This window comes from Poecilia reticulata, linkage group LG17 (genome assembly GCF_000633615.1).
Source record: "Poecilia reticulata strain Guanapo linkage group LG17, Guppy_female_1.0+MT, whole genome shotgun sequence".
Lineage (NCBI taxonomy): Eukaryota > Metazoa > Chordata > Actinopteri > Cyprinodontiformes > Poeciliidae > Poecilia > Poecilia reticulata.
Window position 1 is genome coordinate 15,983,082 of NC_024347.1, and position 20,615 is coordinate 16,003,696.

The following is a 20,615-nucleotide window of genomic DNA, read 5'->3' on the forward strand; positions in this document are numbered from 1 at the left end:
AGATGGGGGCGGGGGGCTGCTCTGAATGCTTCTTTGATGTTGGTGTAGGCCAAATCCAGAATATTTTCTCCCCTGGTTGGAAAATCCACGTACTGGTGGAAGTGAGGGAGAACAGTCCTCATGTTGGCCTGGTTGAAATCCCCAGTAATGATGAAAACACCCTCTGTGTGTGAGGATTGCAAATGACTGATGGTCTGGTATAGTGATATACCAGATATAAATAATAAAAGTGATAACAAGAACTGTTCATTACTTCTTTTTTAGGTAACTTTAGGTGACTGAATGTCACAGCAATCATAGCTCCACAAACATTTCTCTTAAAAAACAAACCTGTTTATAATATGTTGGTTTATAAATGGTCACATAAAGAAGTGTAACTTTAATCAGTAAAATTCATTTAATCATATCCTCAAATGTATTTATATTAATTTATACTCAGTGAATAGAAAACAGTGGAAATCTGGCCGGCTGTAGCTTTTTATGTGGCCCTCTACATTCCACATTACATCGCTAAGTCTCTAAGGTTTTTCACAATTTGCACACTTCTCACATTTTTCTGACTTTATTGCAATTTTTTTCCTGCAAAATTAGTCAAAAACATTGGGTTTAAGTGACTGCTGCCTCAGCCTTACTTGATATGAAGTTATAGTCTGATCAGTACCGCAAGTATAATAAAAAATCACATTTATCATAATAAATTAGTGCAAATATTGTCAAACTTCCTTGCAAATATTTCTAAATTGGCTCCAAAAAATCTGTGATTTTGATAGCAAAAAACCACAAAAACAATCATAATCCTGGAGAAAAAGCTATTTATTCATATTTTAACAGTTTAATGGGTTTTATCTATACATTCTAATGCAACCGGCCCTTTAAAAAACATTCAGCTTGTTGCCTAAAATTGACACCCCTGATATACGAGCTTGTTTTAAATGAATAATTCCTTAACATTGATGAAAAAGTTCTTGTTTCACTTCAGATTTTTTCACTTAAAACAAGAGAAAAATGTGAATGTTGCAAGTGAAATAATCTGCCAGTGAACTAGTACTTTTTCATCAATGGTAAGGAATTATTGACTTAAACTCACATTTATTGCTGAAAAGTTACTTGTAAGTTAGATTTATCTTATATAACAGAAACCAGAGCAAAAATACTGCATGCTTCAAGTTTGCTGTCCAGAATGATTTCCTCCAAACCTTTTTTACAGCTTTGTCCTGAAGTTTTTCAGTCTGTCCTGCTCTTCCTGGCAGGTCCTGTCACTCACGTCCGCAGGTTGGACGGGGAGAAACTGGGTGCTGCCATTTTCTGATCCCTCCACAGATGGTGTGTGAGCTTCAAGTTTGGGCTTTGGATGGCAGTCAGACGTTCTTCAAAGCCGCTTTAATGTCGTCTCGGCTGCTTGTTTGAAGTAATTTTGTAGAGGGAAGGTGAGCTGAGTCTTCAGTATCACGATACTCTGGTCTATTCAAATAACTTGTGTTAAAATGGGATATTCAACACAGACTGGGCAGGCATCACACTAAATATTAAAATAAGTTGGGTAGTAATGTTTTTTTTAAATATAAATGTACATTCAGGAGTGTTTTTACTACCCTGTACTTTTTATATTTACTTGTCATTTTTAAAAATAAAGTATCTCTACTCTTACTTTAGTAAAATTTCTGGGTTTTCTACTCACTAAATTAAAAACAAACATGTTTTAACTGAAAATTCACCAGAAACAGACACACACCTGCAGTTTTTGTTAAAAGTTTCATAAGTTTCTTATTGAAAGAAACTGATTTGAAAACGGGCTGCACAGTGGCGCAGTTGGTAGAGCTGTTGCCTTGCAGCAAGAAGGTTCTGGGTTCGATTCCCGGCCCCGGTCTTTCTGCATGGAGTTTCTTTCTGCATGGAGTTTGCATGTTCTCCCTGTGCATGCGTGTGTTTTCTCTGGGTACTCCAGTTTCCTCCCACAGTCCAAAAACATGACTGTCAGGTTAATTGGTCTGTCTAAATTGCCCCTAGCTGTGAGTGTGTGTGTGCATGGTTGTTTGTCTCTGTGTTGCCCTGCAACAGACTGGCAACCTGTCAAGAGGGTGGACAAGAGTGTAAAGAAAATGGATGATTTGGAAACATTTTCTTTTGCCTGATTTTGTTATTTTTGATCATTTTGGCCCTTAAAATGCCAACATTTCCACTTAACTTTATATTTTATACAAAAGCATGTTTTAAATTTTTATCTACTGAAACGGTGTGAAGCAACGTTGGAGCAGAACATCCTGAAACAGACAGATGGAGGATCCAACAGAACAGTTGACAAAACTAGAAACCAGGAGACGTTTTAAAGCAGAGAACAGAAAAAAACAAAATCTACGATGCAGTTAGGCTGCATCATAGACAACAGACATATTAATATAGCTGACTAAACTTAATTTGATCCAAAATCATTTCTTCATGTTTATATCTATAAAACATGTTTTTAGACACATTAGCATATGTGCCAAGATAATAAACTATGTAAAAATCCATAAACATATACTGTTTTATCAAGATAGAAAATGTTTTTTTACCTAAATTATAATTACTTTCTGGATAACACAAACTGCTCATCCAGAACTGAGAACAAAGAAATCACCAATAATTTATGTTCATCTAAATGGAAACAATAAACAACTTAAGAAAATGGAAAAGATTTGCTGTAGAAATTGTTTTGGATGATAAAAAATGTAAGAATTTGTGAAGAATTAACATTTGTTTTCTGATTTAATCTGACTTTTCTACAACATGTTTCTAAATATCCTTCCAGCTGCTAACAGCAACAATTTCACACAAGCTTTTTATCTGGTAACAGCCTCCGCAACAGTTTCATCTTATCTCAGGTTTTTCTATCCAGACATTTTGGGCAGGGCTTCCTCTGTTTTCATGGAAACCGAGGAGAGAAGGGAAAAACAGAACCTCACCCCCGTCTTCTTCCTTTGTGGTGGCAGATTACATTTTATTTCACCAGAGAGGAAGCCAGCAGAGGACAAAACATCCAAAAAGCCATTCCTCCCTGTCGTCCCTCTGATCTAACCTTAGAGTAAAAAAAAGACCGCAGACACATGGAGCTGAATTTGTGCTTTAATCGCAGATTCATTTAGGTTTTCAGCCTCCAGGCGAAGTTTTCCACTTACATTTATATCTTCTTGATCCATGTTGTCCTGTGTGGGATGGAAATCACTTATCTGTCATGAACAGGAAGATGCCACATTAACAGCATTTAGCTGTGCTCCGAGGGCAATCAAGCAGAGAAATGTAAATGCGTAACCAATGCTCATCATATGAGAATTTTAATAAGTATATTGAGTGTTAAAATCATTGCTTGAGATGGTTTTCCTTCATGTCTTTAGTTTTTCTGTTTCTCTTCTGAGTTATGATTGCCTTTACAAGTTAGAAAGTTAATCACAGAAAATGCTGTAAAGAAACTCCTGAAAAACTAATAAAATCAAGAGCTTGCATATGTGCAACCAGTTTGCTTGTTGTGTTAAAACTTGTGAAGCGATGTGTTGCGTACATCAGCAGAATTGTTTTATTAATAATATAAAACATAGGAAGCCTGTGAAATGGTTTAGTTATCAACTCAGATGTTTTTGCAGCTTGAAAACTAATTTAGTCAGGAATGGTTTCTATAAGGCTGCACAGTGGTGCAGTTGGTAGAGCTGTTGCCTTGCAGCAAGAAGGTTCTGGGTTCGATTCCAGGCCCTGGTCTTTCTGCATGGAGTTTGCATGTTCTCCCTGTGCATGGTGGGTTTTCTCCGGGTACTCCGGTTTCCTCCCACAGTCCAAAAACATGACTGTCAGGTTAATTGTTCTGTCTAAATTGCCCCTTGGTGTGAGTGTGTGTGCATGGTTGTGTGTCCTGTGTGTCTCTGTGTTGCCCTGGGACAGACTGGCGACCTGTCCAGGGTGACCCCGCCTCTCGCCCGAAACGTTAGCTGGAGATGGGCACCAGCAACCCTCCCGACCCCAATAAGGGACAAGGGTGTTAGAAAATGTCATATATGCAGCAAAAGTTACAGGCTGCTGCTCTGACAGGAGACACCTGTTTGTCTCAGTTTTCTGTCTTTGCAAGGCTCTAATTATGATTTTATGATTTCATTCCTTCTTCAATCTTAGCAACCAGTGCCGGCGTTGTCGGATCACGCACACACACACACACACACACACACACACACACACACACCAAAACACACACACACACGCACGCACGCACGCACACACAAAATTTTTTTTGACTTGTGAAAAACCATTATAATTACAGCAATTATAATGACAACATATTCAGAATAAAAGTGTGTAAAGCATGTTAATAAATACAAGCAATACAAAAATAACATATTTGATTGAGAACAAGATGAATCTTCTGTGTAGTTCTTTCTTTTCAGTCTCCCCTGTGGTTTCACCCTCAAGAATTTCTCATGTTTAGCAGACACCTGTGTTTGGACGTGGCCTCGAAACGGTGTCAAGACTCGGGGAAGGAAGAGAGACAGCAGTAGGATTCTCTCTCTCTCCCACCTGTCCACCTCTCAAAGCAGCAGAAACAAAGATAAATGGGTAAATGTGCATTTAATTTACTGTTGTAGACAAAACAATGCAGCAAAGAATCAATTTGCTTTTGCACTTACCTACAAATGAAGGAACAATAAACTTTCTTGAATAAATGAAAACATAAGAAATGATCCAATGTAAAACCTGTTGCATCTTTTCTGCTTAAAAAAGACGTGAGTAGAAAACTTTACAGTATTATTATTGTATTTTATTCCTTTATTTTATGTAGTGGAAAATATTTTACAACTGAAGGAATAATTTTGATCTCGACATAAATTGCAAGCTTTGTGTGATGCTTTTTAGTCAAAGGATCAGAAATTTGTGCATTTTTGCAGGATGCACCACTGAACGAATCCGTTCAAGTCGTGATGAGGAGGATCGAAGAGAGTCACATGTGAAGGTTTAAAGGTTTATAATGCTGAAATTACACATGATGTCATGCATGTCAAACTTTAAATTTACCCAATCCAACAAGGAATATTAAACTGACCTCACAGCATTATTTTTATTGGTACACATTAATTTATTGATATTATTTACTTGGCATTCTTGTTAATTTTAATGTTCAGTTTAAATAAATCCTGAATCCTGAAAATATATACAGAGATTTTATGTTTTCTAAAGGTTTTTGTGGCAATAAGGAAACAGGAGGAGGGAGATTAGCGGGGAAGAGAAGCAGGAAAGGTCGCGAGGTCAGGAGTTCAAGCCTGATGGCTGCATTGAAAACTAATATCCTCTGAATTCAGGGCGCCTGGCCTTAATAGAAAGGTCAAGCATTCATCCCTCAAACTAATTGTCATAGGCTGATTGATTTATTGGTATTAAAGGTGACCTATTATGAGTCCTTGATCAGTTTAGGATACGTCTATACAAAACATGTTGATTAAATTTTTTTGCACAAAATAATTCTTAGATAATGAGATTTTAGTCTAGTCTGTTTTAGGGGCTCTTCTCACTCTAAATCCAAGTAACCCCCCCAACTCACATCTACACTCGCACGTGAAAATGGCCGCAAACAGATGTGCAATTATACAACCATGCATCTTTGAAAAGCAAAAGTAGAACCTCCTGCACAACCTACAAGATTGCAGCAAGTGGTTTCTGTATAGTAAGTCAACAACAAAACACTTGTCTTTTCCAGCAGCCATTGTAGAGCGTAAACAGTGGTAAAACCAGCTGACCAATCACGTTTCAGCTCCAATGGTGTTGCTATGCCGATGGAATGTGACTCACCAATCGAGAGGTTTGTGAAACGGCTCATTTTCCAGACACCAAAAACATTAACGTTTTTTTTTTCAGTGCTTGGTCTGTTTTTATAAGGAATTGTGGCCAAAGTGGAAGCATAAAAATGTGCAAAATGTGAATTTTTCATAATAGGTCCCCTTTTAATGCATCATAAAGTAGCTTAATGATGCCACATTTTATTAAAATAAAAGTTCCTTCTTTGTCAGGGATCAAAACAGTCTGACCAGCAGCTGGTTTAAACTGAAAATGCCAGCAGAGCTACATATTCATGACTTCAGACCTGTTGGCTTGAGATGTTCAAATGAATAACAATTTTTTTTAAATTCAGCTTTTATTCAGTTTTTGTGGTGAAGTCGTGTCTTTTTGAGTTAGTGAGCTAAACAAAGCAGAATCAACTGAGGTGTAATCCAGTGAAAACGTGCTTAAAAATCAGGAGAAAAAGCTAAAAACAAGGCAAATGAGGAGGAGACGGGGTTAAAAAGCAACACCAGAGGAAGAAAGCTGCACAGCAGGAAGTGTCAAAGAAGTAAAGAGGCTGCATGTTGAACTCTGACCCTCCTATCATGAAGGTCATTCCTGACTTCTCTTTTTAAAGAGCCTCTTAATAACATAATTTGGATATAAAGGCTGCTTAACTCAAGAGCTTTGAATTATAATTGGGAGAAATTGAGGTCAAAGGAAGGAAAGGCAGAGAGTTAATTAACCGGCTTTCTCACTGCAGTGAGCCAAGATTTTCTCTCTGAATAACAATATTTGTTTCTTAAAACAGTCAAAGAAATACAATCTACAAAAGCTAATTAAACAAATGTTTGATTAAAACAACAAATATCTGCAGGAGAAAAAGCTGTTTTATGGATTTTTTTTCAGTTGTTTGATCTGAAATCAGCAACTGATGGAAGAAAATCTAAATTCATGAAATGTTTCACTAATTTTCCCTCTCTTTCCATTTCATTATTCAAACATTCATTCATCCATTGATGCTCCCTGACATCCTTTTGTCTAATTTTTATCAGCTTGCATGTCTTTCTGCGTTGCACCTGGCTCAGTTAAAATTTTAATTTCTCCTCTCGGCAGCGTTCATTATGGGCGTAATTGTCCCGTTTCTTTATTGGCTGACTTTGCCTGCAGCTTGAAAAACACATCAAGTCATCATAATTCAGAGAACAGACTGGAAGTTCAGGCATCTCACAGAGAAAGTGGTTCTGGAACTATCTCAAAGTCCATTTCATACTTTTGCGAATTGTAATATGTGGTGATTTATTCCCATAATGTCCTTTTTAGATGAGCAAAGATGAGCACATTTTAATATTTTCATCATAACCTCTGTCAGTAACTGTTTCTGTACATGCCTTAGAAGTAAAACTTGTCAAAAATAATTTTAAAAATATGTGTATGAGTTGCATAAATTATTTGGAGAATCATCTACATGAGAAATAAATTGAGAAACGATGTGCAAAAGTTGTAAAGCTACCCATAATTTGGTTTACTAGCCCGCTCTGCCCTGGGACTTTTCATCATCGGCTCTCGTTTTATGTTCTCTACATTATCTGGGAACCTAGCAGTGTTTTTAGAATTCAAATAAACCCAAATGCAGAGCAAATGTGAATTAAACATGTTGTTAAAAACTCCAGGAGTGCATTTTCTGCATTTAGCAATACCTCTTGCTATAAACTAAACCTTAATTTTCCATCTCTGAGTTATAATGCAGAAGTGAATTTACTTTAATGGGAACCATTATCTAGTTTAATCACAATTTACAACCAGGGATATTTCCTTTTGCAGAAGGTGAACCATATGTTAAATGAGTTTGACTTTTAGTCATATCCTGGCCAGCTTGTTTAAAGTCAATTATTTAAAGGTCAGAAACTAGAAGCTTAAAAACCCCATAAAAAAAACAGATAAGAGCCGCGATCCTCATCCAAAGCACCAGCTTTCTGAACAACAGACAGATATCCAGGTTAGTTTTACTTCTATGTTTTATTTAAACAGGTAAGTTCATTAATAAATTCTCATTTTCAACAACAACTTGTTCAGAAAACATTAAAACATTGAACAACAGAAGACAACTCAGCATTAAAAGATCTGGAGTAGGACTACAGTTAATTATTATTTTAGTAAAAAAACAGACAAAAACTGTGGAGGGCTGATCTGCTGGTTACTTTTTTCAATTAACCAATTAATAATTAGAAAGCAAAATTGCTTAATGGGAGAAATTTACAGATTCGAATTTGAACCAAGTGAAGCTAAAACTACGATACTTAAAATATTTACTGACAATTTTTTAAAAATCTAAAGTGGAAAATGTGTAGATGTTTTGCACAGTTTTGTCTTAATTACTGCTCCGAGGTTATGCTGTCCCAAACAACAGCAATAAAACTTGAGCTCTAGGCAATGTCTGAAACAATTAATCAACTAATCACAATGAATCGATTATTTAACAAATTTAATAATCGATGGAACATACAGACTAAAAAAACAAAACATTTGCTGAAATTTGCAGAAATTCATAACCGGGAAACATTCAAAAGCTCTTAGAGAAAGGAAGGACTTTATAATTTAAGGGAAAAATTTGAATTTAAAAATTTGAATTTTAGAGCCAGGAGAGAAATCATTTTTATATCAGTACATGGGATGATTTAAGCACAGAAATCAAGCATTATCTAAACATTAAACAGTTTAAAATGTCAGTGAAGAAGATGGTCACCACTGCACATCATTATGAGAAATAATGATGCCACAGATGTAAGAGTGGTGGCTGTAAAAATAAGTTCATACTTCTACCCACTCCTTTGAACGTCTATATACTTCATTTTTTGCTTTAAATTGATTTTCTTTGTGTACAACTTTGTTTATCCTACGTTTAATAAAGTCAAACTAAAGCATAAAGGACAGATTAGATTAAATTATCACCAAAGCTGTGCTGATTGACAGACATGCGCTGCATTGAGAAAACTTTCCCATCATGTTACGCATCCATCCAGCTCCGCTATGAACACGCTGCTCGTCTGCGATGCGTTTCCCTGCAGCCCGTTTAACGCCTCAACAGTTATAAAATCATTAATTAAGCCAGCATCAAACTTGATCCCACAGAGCCCAGTGTGTGTGCTGCTTTCTCTCTGCGTGTGTGTGTGTGTGTGTGTGTGTGTGTGTGTGTGTGTGTGTGTGTGTGTGTGTGTGTGTGTGNGTGTGTGTGTGTGTGTGTGTGTGTGTGTGTGTGTGTGTGTGTGTGTGTGTGTGTGTGTGTGTGTGTGTGTGTGTGTGTGTGTGTGTGTGCTCTGTGCCCTGGAGCTCTGAATACACAAAAAGGTCTCCTTGTTGAGCTCTGGTGTTCAAAGCCAGCTGATGGTCTCAGTGGGGAAAAGGGAATTGATTTATTTTACACTGTGAGTTGAAGTAAACATGACAGAGCCTCCGTTTCTGAATACATAACAACAAAAACACAGGCGGCTCCTCTGCACTGACCGCAGAGTTTAATCGAGATTCATGGTTCTCCGCATCCAAACTGTAATCTGGATAAGAAATGTTAACGTTTTAAAAATGTTGTATTTTTCCTTAATATTTCATGACATTTCTAAGCCGTTCTCTGGCAAGAAAAATGTATATTTTTGCTTAGTTTTAGTGAAGGTGCTTTTCAGGTCGTATATTTCAGTTCAACTCGTTCCTTTTCCTCCAGTTTTTGGGTATAGAAGAGGACGAGCGCCACTGAAAAAGAAAAGTCTTCTGAGATCAAAGGCGGAATTATGAGAAAAGAAGTCATATTTTTGAGAAAAAAGTTGAAAATTTGAGAAAAAAGTAAGAATTCTGAGAAATAAAGTCAGAATCTTGAGAAAAAACAATTAGAAAGGGCCTAATCATTAATAAAACATTTCCAAAGGCCACAGTCATGATCATTAATTGAGACATATGACTAGATTACAGCTCAGCTAAAGGAAATGGTTCGTCAGGAAATGTGTCGTTCCACTGAGCTGAAGCACTACTTCACTGATATTCTGTTAATGTGACAATAAAAACTGGGATTAAGCCGAAAAGCAGAGAAAGAAACAAAATTCCTTCTTCTTTTATTTAAATCTTAGCGCCATCTTTATGTTCGTATAAATGTTTTCAGTGAACAGAAGGTGAATTTGTGATAACATTGAGTTTCTGCCTGTCGTTTTAGTGAAGCAGAGGAAGTGAACGAAGTCTGTCAGTCCGTGTTGGTCGCACATCCAAATATTCAGCAATTCAGGTCGGAGCAACAGGAATATTTAAGACAAGCATTTTCATAGCTAAATGTTTGGTGAAATCAGATGCAATTGTTTCAAACTTCGACAGAATCCACGAACTTAGGATTTTCCATAAAGGTTTGAGTTTTAACACAAACCACAGATGAAAAAAAATTCAGCATAAATAAGTTAAAGGTGACCTACTATACTTATTTGAACAGGTTAGGATACATCTATAGCCTATACAATTTTTTAATTCAACTTTTTGTACAAACTCATTGTTAGATAATGAGATTTTACTCTGGCCACTTCTGTCCATTTTGAGCTGTTTCAGGGCGTCTCGTCACTTTAAATCCAAATAAGCTGCTGCTGGTCACACACCTCCAACTTAATGTTTACACTCGCATGTCAAAATGGCTGCAAACAGAAGCGCAATTATACAACCGTACATCTTTGAAAAGTAGAAGTAGAGCCTCCTGGACAACCAACAAGAATGCAGCATGTGGTTGTACATTGGATGGTAAATCAACAACAGAACGCTTGCCTTTTCCAGCAGGCAATGTACATTGTACAGAGCTGCAAAACCAGCTGACCAAATGTGTTGGAGCTCACTTAGGTTACAAGGTAGCAGCCAGGGCTCGACTGGAGTTGCTAGGTAACGACAAACACCCTGTTGAATGTGACTTAAGAATAGGGAGGTTTCTGAAACGCCTCATTTCAAAAACTAACTTATTACCAAAAAGGAAAAAAAAAACAGCTGAGTGTTTTTTTAAAGAGCTTGCAATGTTTTTAGAAGCTGACACTCAAACGTTAGTATAAAAACATGCAAAAGGTGTCGTGCATAATGCTTAAAATTTAATAAGGATTTTTTAGTTTATGCTGTAAAAAACAATGAAATAATACTCATTAGTTGATGGATGTGTTACTATAGTTACAGTCTGATGGCACAAGTTTAATCTTTCCTTTGTGTTTGAGCTCAGCTTGTCCACAAAAACGTCTCAGCGAATAATAATCATCAATTATCCCTGATTGCTTTTAAGCTCAGCCAAATGAACTTGGCCCTTTCTTACAGATTCCACCAAATCTAAATTAAATTCTGCTTAAGCCCCCATGAGACCTGGATGAAAGGATGAATATACTGGATAACAGGCTGGATGAAAGAACAGGCAATTACAGTAGATACATATTTTAGAAAACGGAAAACAAAATTAAGTATGACAGTTTTTTTCTTCTCTGATACATTTACATTTCAGGAATCCTGGCAAACACATGTATCACTAAGCAAGTTCATAGTTTTAGTGTCAATGTTTGTGGCTGCTGCAGATATTTTGTGAACTTATGTATGATTTTACTGGAGCTCTGTGGCTTTTTTCTCTTGTTTTATCAGAAAAGAAAATTAGCGTTCAATAAAAGCTGTAACAAAACTTCCACATAGAACAATTCAGCAAGAACAAAACCAAGAAACGCCAACATATCTTGAATTATCCTCCCTGTTAGTTCTGAGAAATGCTAATTATCCCACATTTCCATTATTGCAAAGCAGCTGTCTCATTTATTGTAGGTCCTTTTGTGTGCTAAATGTCTTTAATACTCTCTTGCCATCAAAGTTGTAGGAGACAAATTGAACTCGCTCCACTTAACCACTTAACATTGTGGAGGTTATTTTTGTCATTCAGACTGAAAATTCACATGAGACACAAACTGAACTTCTTTCTCTAAATGAATCCAGGAAGTGATGGAAGCAATTAAACATGTTTGCCATAAATTAATCAAAACATAACAGCTGTTTTATATTTAGAGTTAATTTGTGATCACTTCAGCTTTTCATCTTTTCTGTAAAATCATAAACTCATTCAACATTACATCAAGTGTTTCCTAAAATGTATGAATTTAATTTGGATTCCTGTGCAGGAAGCTTTTTGAACTGGCAGACTGATGGATGGATTGGCTTGATATTCTCAATATTAGGTGATCCTTATCCTTATAACCTTATATATAGGTTATATCCTTAGGTTATCCTTACAGCACATGATACTTAGAAGTGAAAATGATCTTATTTACCTGCAGAAGTCTGAACATCAGCCACAGAGGAAAGAAAGTCAACTGACTGATAGATCTGCCCAAAGTCTGCTGTTAATGCTAATGACAAATCTAGTAACAATTTTCTGAGACTTTTGTTTAATATTTTTCAGAACATAAGATTGGAACATCAAAGTCGTATCGTGACCTTAAAACACCCGACAGACTCTCTGCGTTTTTGTTACAAATGTGCGCAAACCTTTTTCGATATTCTGCAATGGTCAAAAAACAATTTCTCAGTTGTGGTTTTTCCAATAACTAAGAAAGGAAATTAAAATCACATTAGCTAGTTAATGTTATAAGTCATTAAAAATCATGGATGTAAACGCGAGATGTTCATATTGGCGTCTTCTTCCCTCGTTGGAGCGACGAGCCCTTTGGATTCAATACCTTTGAACTTAATTTAACATGAACTCTGTGACGTTGTGATGCTCTGGTGGAACATCACAACGCTGGTGAAGTGTTGTGATGCTGCTGGTGGAGCATCCTTGGACAATGTGCACATTGTCCAAGGACACAAACATGCGTGATGTGTGTTGTCAAATGCGGTTTTGCAAAATTCACCAATTTTGATACGGCAGCATAACCTTGCGAAGAAACTTTTTAGAAGAAGCTTTTTCAAAATTGGTGTGTTTTCAATAAGAAAATTTATTTTTGTAATTCCAATTTGTGGACTTTTAGAGTTATAGGAAATCAGTGTTTCAGCTACTTTGCAGTTTTTTGAAAGTTTGTATGAGATTAGAGGAGCATAAAACTGAACGCTGCTTCTCCATGTTTGGTTCTGGTTGTGGGGATGCAGAGCATCCAGAACCTGAAGACTTTATGCATCTTTAATATGTTTTGTGTGAAACATTACACATCAAACCAGTGCCTTCTCTTTGATGTTGTTTTTTATTGTTAATTGAGAATCGTTTTCAGAGTAAGAATCTCTCACGTTACTGCAGACCGCTCAGCGTTTTACTGTAAGAGCCTTTATGCTTGCCGACCGTCTAGACTCGGTCTTTCACATCGGCACAAAGCCTGTCCGCCTCCTGGCTTCATGAATAGCTCATCAGCAGATTAGATGACTGAGATTTGACCTTGATATACGTGAGATTCAGAATAAATGTGTCTGTGTGTGTTTGTTTGATCTCCCCAGTGAGCTCCATTCACCACTTGAACACACACCTTCTGTGTCTCGTCTCAGTTCGTTGACCTCCTGCCAGCAGATGAAATCTGTCTTTTATTTCCACATTGGCACCTTAAAGGCTGATGTGAGACACAAAAACAACCTTTATTCCTTCACAAAAACACCCTTTATTTTCCCATCTTCTATTTCCTCTCTTTCTCTGTTGCTCTTTAGTTGTATGTTTTTTTTGCAGCACGTTTCAGAAAAGTTGACTGAATGTTGTTGCTCTCGCTCCCCGTCTCCTTCTCCGATTACCTGCAATCTGTCCTTTTATCTTTTTTCTTCTCTTCCTCTCCGTGGCTCTTGGCTGAAGACCATTATTGTACCTGACAGCAGCTGAATGTGCTGCTGTCTCACTGAGATTGTTGTAGCACAGATGGACCCATAATAACCTCACAAAAGAAGTTATATTCAGATCTTTCATTTGTCCCACTAAAAATAATCCCACATGTTTCTACAGACAGCAGGTGCAACGGTGTATTGAGGCCATTATAGAAAAAGATTTCTGCCAACCAACTCAGAAATGTTGAGATTTATCTCACAAATTTTCTAGAAAACCTGGGAATTTTTTAACTTTTCAAAACCCAAAAATGTTGAATTTTTGACACAGTTCGCCTTCAGTTTTCAGTTTCAAGGAAAAACTTAACTTGAAAATTTTGAGATTAATTTCTGATATTTTCTAGAAAAAAATGGACATTTCTGAGTTTCAAAAGCAAATTTGTTTTTGACTTTCGTAACATAGAATATTTTAAAGTCAAAAATCTTTCACTTTTGAGTTTGAGGTTTTTTTCTGAGAAAATGCAGAGAAAAAATATTGTTTTAATTAAACAAATGCATTGCTTACTTTAATTCGGGACACACAATCTTAACTGTTTGTTTCTTAAACATTTTTAGGATATTAATGGCGTCTTTATTTGTTGCTCTGGTTAAGCAGATTATCGTTTTGCTTTTATTTTGGTGTTTTCTTTTCTGTACTCATGCTTCCAGAGTAACTTAACAAAATAATTTCCCCCATTAGCTGCAGACATCTGTGTACTGAAAGGGTTGTTGCTAAGAGATGCATTACTGCTCTGCTGTTGTGCTGCACTCTTTTTAAAAAATGTTTTAATCATCCTTTGAACACTCTTCTATTGGTCAGATAATTAAAATCTGTTGGTTACTATGTTTTTGATTTTGCTGCTGAAAATCAAAACCAGACTTTTGGGCGTGAAAAAATCCTTAGTAAGTTTTCAACAGTTTTTAAAAGAAATAAATTTTGGATCACAGTTTTTTTCTGAGTAATTTCTAACCAGGAATTAGGACAACCGTTGACCCAAACGGCACAAAGGTTTCCATTTGCAAATAAAACCCCAAAACCATTTTGATCATTAAGACTGGATCATTTTGTGAGGACTGACGAGACAAAACTGGAAAGTCTTGGAAGGCCTGAATCTATTTACATGCTGTAAAACTGCAACTTTCAAAGGTGAAACATGGTGGAGGAACCATAATGATCTGGGAATTGATCCTTATTAAGTTTTTGAGCAGGAAAATTATAAAAAACACAAATAAATCTAAAAATAAAATAGAGCTGCATTATAAATATTGTGGGGAGTCTAAGTGATATTATTGTACAGCAATAAATGCATTTTAGGACTTGTTAAATGTTTATGTCACTTAAATTAAATGTGCGATTTTCTACCTCTCTACATTAAATCAGAAAAAAGAAGTTCTTGTTCAAAAGCCAAAAAGAGAATAAAGTTTCTGAATCTGAATTTGCTTTAAATTGATTTTCTGCTCTTTGTGTGGGTCGGGTTCTGTTCTCATTCAGACTGAGGTACACAGGAGGACTTTCAGAGGCAGGTTCAATCTCTTCTGCCCTTCAGACAGATGCTGTGTAGGATGGAGGCTGACAGGTCAAAGGTCAGATGAGAATTAATCCCTTTTGCACCACATCCTGTCTCAATTTTCTTTAGTTTAATTCCTCACAGAGAAGAATCCCACTGTAATGTTGGCATCAGTGGAAACTTTACAGCAGCTTCATTAGAGGCAGTGAAACTTTTCTCTCTCTCTCTTACTCCTGATTTAGTTGCAGTTTTTATTTACACCATTAGTTTTCTTTAGTTTCCGTCATTCATCTTGATTTCTTGCATAAGAACTCGTTTCCTTTGCAGCCCAATCTGGTTTTGACAATTCTACTTTTTATAATATCAGGTCAGTTTAGTAAAGTTTTTTGTCGGTTACAGAAAGTACATAAATAAAATGTAACCTGTTACCTCGGCAACAATTGAAAAGCAGTCAGTTGGATAAACAAAAGATAAGCAATTAATCAATTAATCACATGATAAATGAAATGAGTTCGATTTCCATTCTGATTATTAATATTTTGAAGGCCAATTTTGTTTACAGAGACTTTATAATGCTTTTAATTAACGTATTGTGAATTCTTTTGGGTGTTTTGCTTCATTTTGGATATTTAAGATATCTTCAAGGACCAGTGTTAAGTGTTCTTTACAAAAATTTAAGTTTATTAGTCTTTGAGAGGGCGAACTCACATCACTATTACTTGAAAACGGACTCAGGAAAACAACATTTATCATGCATTAGAGGGACAATTTATCGAAATAGAGCCTCGTGCACAATCAGAAAAACATGCAGTAAATGTTTTCTGGATGGTAATTCAACAATAAAACACTTGTCTTTTCCAGCTGTACAACACATATAGCGGTAAAACCAGCTGACCAAAGGTGCTGGAACTCTTCTGGGATTGCTGGGTAACAGCCTGGGCTTGCTAGGCGTTACCTAGCAACGGTAACGCCGTTACCGTTGCTAGGTAACGGCGGAATGCCTGTGGAACACCAAAAAACATTAACTTATTGTGGGAAAACGGCTGGGTGTTTTATTTCTAAGAGCTTTGGATGATTTTATATGCAGTAGAAACCAAAATGGAGGTACCAAAATGTGCATAAAGTGAATTTTTCAGAATGTGTCTGTAAGTGTGTTGATGTTCTGGGTTGTTTTGTGGTCTGGATCTTATAGTTTACCACTTTAAAATGCGCTTTGCAAGTTTGCTGGGATGTGTACGATCCCTACAACATGATTTCTAGGCTCTCTGGTTGAAGCTTATGAGATACAATTAGTCAGCAGGCCCATTAGTCTGCCATCTGGGACTTGACGAGCTGCTGGGGGTCTTCGGTTGCCTTTCACTGCAGGGCTTAATGACGCTCATCTGAGCTGAAAGAGCGCTCAGCTCACATGGGAAACCTATTTTCTTTTTAAAAGATGCAATAAGGATAGCATGTCATGGGTAACTTTCCCAATTTATTTTACCTTCTTGCTTTTGATTTTCATTACAGGGTATAATTGGAGTCAAATTTAGAGCATGATTTTAGGCAGGGAAGGTAATTTATCCATTTTTAAATACCAGGGATAAGAGCTATTCTGTCTGCTATTCATGTCTTTCCAATTTCACTGCCAAGACACTCAGCAATTAACACGCTTTTCGCCAGCTATCTCAAAAGTGATTTTGTTCCTTTTGTCACCAACGAGTCTTTTTGAGAGAACTTCAATGAAAGGCTTTAATTTACAAGTAAGTCTTTGTGAGTTTAAGATTAGCATACCAGAAGGAGGTCAGTACCAAGTAAGTTGGAAAGGCCCGATTTCTTCTTGGGTTCATCGAAAGTTGGTAAACAGGATGTGAGGTACAATTTCCTGGACCAAACTATTAATGTCCAAGTAAAATATTCTTATGAGAAACTTACAATTAAACTGGTTTTAGCAGGGCACTTCAACGCGTCAAAAACTTCAGTGACAGTTCTGTGGTATGATAGTTAGTATGAATAAATCAGAGCAAGAATTTCCCTCTTGGAAGAAGTAGATTACATACCTGAATATGAAATAATTCATAAATTAGGTTAACGTTGTGTTTCAGACACTGCTGAGACTCGAGGTGTCTCTTTAATTCTGTCCTCTGTATGTTTATTTGCTCATTCATATTCCAGACGAAAGCCTCGGACTGTGTCAAATGGCCGGTAATTACACAGAGCTGATGGACTCGCACTTCTACAAACAACAAAACTAAACCCAGTTAAGCTCTGGTAATGGAAGAAATGTAAGGACGCTGCCACAGAAAATCCAAAAATCCAAGGTTGGCCGTCTAGCAACAGGAGTACAACGATAAACTGCTTTGCAAAAAAAGGGCTGTTTCATATTTTGACCTCAGAATAAACCTGCATTAATCATTTGGTGGGTGAAAGAAGTGAATCATGATAACAAAAAGAGCACCATTTAACATTTCCCTTTACCACTTTTTTTAAGGTTTCACAGATTCATTTATTTATATTAGTGAAAGTTAGAAAATATAGACAACCCCTTATTAATTAGATTTTTACTTAACATATTCGCTGATGTGTTTGTCTGTATTACAGCCCTTTGCATATGTTAATCTCCCAGTAGAACATGAATTAAGATTTAATGATTTAAACAATTCAGAGGAAACAGGGCAGGCAATTGGATAAAAGCTGCTAACAACAAATAAAAAAAAATGTTTGATTGGAGTGTGAAGCGTTTATGTTTGTGATGCTGATTTACGGGGAACCTGCACAGGTGAGTTCAATCATTAGATAAAGAACAGCTGCAAAGAGATCGAGACATTATGGAAAAAAATATTGATTAAACTAGTGAACACATATTGCACATGTTTTGAGTCTTTGTGATTTATTGTGATTGTTGTAAGTTACTTTACGATTGTTTTCTGTTTATTTAAAATGTACTGATTTCTGTACCGCACATTGTTGAGGCTTCAACTGTTGCTGCATATTTTGGTATCAATTCAGTTCCGAGTAAATACAAAACCAGTATCACCAATTCCGATACCAATACCAATACCAATACAATACCGATACTTTTTTTTCAAGTTTGATATATCTTCAACCTTCAGGAGTTTTTGTTGTTTTTCTTTTAAGATGTTTTGTTAAATCTACAACAGAATTAGGACTAAGTTGATCTGTGTTTGCAAAATACCTTAAAAATATATTAACACAAAAAGCAAAACAATAGAAAAGTGAAATATATTTATGAGCATATTGTTTTGCATAAAAAAAGTGAACAAATTTTAATCTGAGAGAGCAAATCAAAACAAAACCTTTGTTGAGGTTGATTTCATAAACTAAAATATCGAAATTAAAGTAAAATCTCAAGAGGGAATCTGAAACTACAGTATCAATGTGATGCTGATATCAACTTGGTATTGATTTTACCGATATTTTCACCTCTTTTGATACGTGTTGTTAACGTCAACAAAAATACTTTTTACTTTTGGAGTTTATGCAAAGCCTGATGGACCTAGTGTGTAAAAATTATTTCATTTACCTTGGAAATACTGAAAATAATATTGTTTATCCATTCATCTTCTTACACCCTTGTCCCTCAGTGGGGTCAGGAGGTGCTGGTGCCCATCTCCAGCTAGCGTACCGGGCGAGAGGCGGGGTCACCTGGACAGGTCGCCAGTCTGTCGCAGGGCAACACAGAGACACACAACCATGCACACACACTCACACCTAGGGGTAATTTGGACAGACCAATTAACCTGACAGTCATGTTTTTGGACTGTGGGAGGAAACCGGAGTACCAGGAGAAAACCCACGCATGCACAGGGAGAACATGCAAACTCCATGTAGAAAGACCGGGGCCGGGAATCAAACCCAGAACCTTCTTGCTGCAAGGCAACAGCTCTACCAACTGCGCCAGTGTGCAGCAATAATTGCTGCAATGTACTGTTTTGTAATGTTTAAGCAATAGTTATTCTAAAACTGGTTTAATCACAACGTTTAAAAAAAAATACAAGTAATTTATCCAGATTAAATAACTGATTCAATTTGCAACTGAGTGCAGTTTATCTTAATTAACTCCACAAATACTTTAATCCCAATTAAATATTATAATTTTAAAATAAATTCAGGGTGATTTCTTTCCTGACTAGTAGAACAAACTACGCAAATTACACTTAATGTGATTTTGGTAAACTTGGTTCCTAATGTTTGTTAAAAGGCTAAAAATGCTCTTAATTACAATACAACAGTCATTCAATCACAATTAAATTCAGGTCTGCTGAATGTCAACATTTGTGGGGTCAGATTTTATTTAAATATTTATCCATTACAAGAAGAAACAGATGATAAAGTGAGCCTTTTCCCCCTTTCAGCTGAGGTCATAGCATTAATTAGCTCAGCTGTGACAGAAAGAGAATATTAAGCAGGTAATTATTCGAGGCAGTACGCAAATGACTGTAATTATGAATAAACGGCTTCTGCATCTCTCTGCCAATGAACACCTTTTGGGAGACTTAAAACTTTGTCATCGTCATGTTGAATCTGCAGATCACCTCATTACATCACTATTTCAGGTCCTAATTTACCTCGGTGACACCAAAGCAGAAATAATCAATTAACCAATTGAACCTGCAGCCACTGAAGGACAAACAGTTTCACTCTGATTCAGTTCAAACTCCATTATTTCCACGTTACGCTCAACAGTTCAAACAATTCAAACAGCCGGTGGGCTAAATAAACAGCTAGAAGGATTATTACAGCGCCGTAATTGAGCTCTTCAGAAATGTTCAGCTCACAATTTAGATATAGCTGTAAAGGTCAAGCATCGGGATTGTGACCGCTGGTGGCATTTTGGTGGCGACTGCTGGGACGGTCGAGGGCTCAGAGGAATGCAGCAGCTCTGCAACAAAAACGCTGAATTGTTCAATGATTGCTTGACCTTTTGTGGTAAAGTGCTGATGGGAGATGAGGTGTTTAACTTATATTCTGTCAAGTATGAGCATTAGTGTCAGCACAGATTGAGTCTGACCTTTGATGGGACGGAGCAGGAATGTGAAGCAAAAAAAAAACAACAACAACTAAACAAACAAAAAAAAAACACACTCATGCTAACAGTCCAGAATTGTAATTTTCCTTTTCTAGTTAACACCAACCGATGGATCGACTAGTTGGCACAATGTTGTAAGTGCTTTTCTTAAACGGGATCTATTTGCATAATAGATGCTTCTGCACTTCCATTTGGATTTCTATTGCTTCTAAAAATAGCCAAAGCTCTTAAAAAAACACTCAGCTGTTTTTTGGCAGTAAACTAAACTATTTTGGTGTCTGGAAAATGAGCCACTTCAAAAACTCTCAGATTGTAGAGCCACATTCAACTGGGGATACGTCGTTACTTAGCAACCCCAGAGAGGCCTGACCTGTCACCTAGCAACCCAAGCAGAGCTCCATCATGTTTGGTCAACCGGTCTTACTGCTGTGTTCACTTTACAATGGCTGCTTGAAAAGACAAGTGTTTTGTTGTTGACTCACCATTTAGAATCCACT